Source organism: Gekko japonicus, unplaced genomic scaffold (genome assembly GCF_001447785.1).
Source record: "Gekko japonicus isolate JY-2015 unplaced genomic scaffold, Gekko_japonicus_V1.1 scaffold2858, whole genome shotgun sequence".
In the NCBI taxonomy this organism is placed as follows: domain Eukaryota; kingdom Metazoa; phylum Chordata; class Lepidosauria; order Squamata; family Gekkonidae; genus Gekko; species Gekko japonicus.
In genome coordinates, this window is record NW_015174921.1 from 75,264 (window position 1) to 75,632 (window position 369).

Here is a 369-nt window from a genome sequence, read left to right on the forward strand (position 1 = left end):
GGGGGGGGCAAGAGCAGCAACGGAAGTGTCTTGATCTTCTCCACCGAGAAGTGGCAGCCCCCCCTTCCCTGGCGTGGAGAGCCCAGGCGGCATTCTGCCGGGTGCAAGGAAGGCCCTGGGCAAACCCAGCCAAGCACCTCGCCTACCCGGGTTTTGCAGTCAGCACCTCTGAAGGATTGCAGGGGCCAAGGCCCCAGACGCTAGCCTGCTACACAATTCTCTATACTTATATAACCCATTAACGTAGCCCTCCCACTATGGAGAATCTCTCTTCCCAAAGCAGCACAAGTTTCATGGGTGTACACACACCAGGATGCGAACAGCTGAGGAGGCTTCAAGTTAAAAATCAGAAACACAGAATGGCCCAGG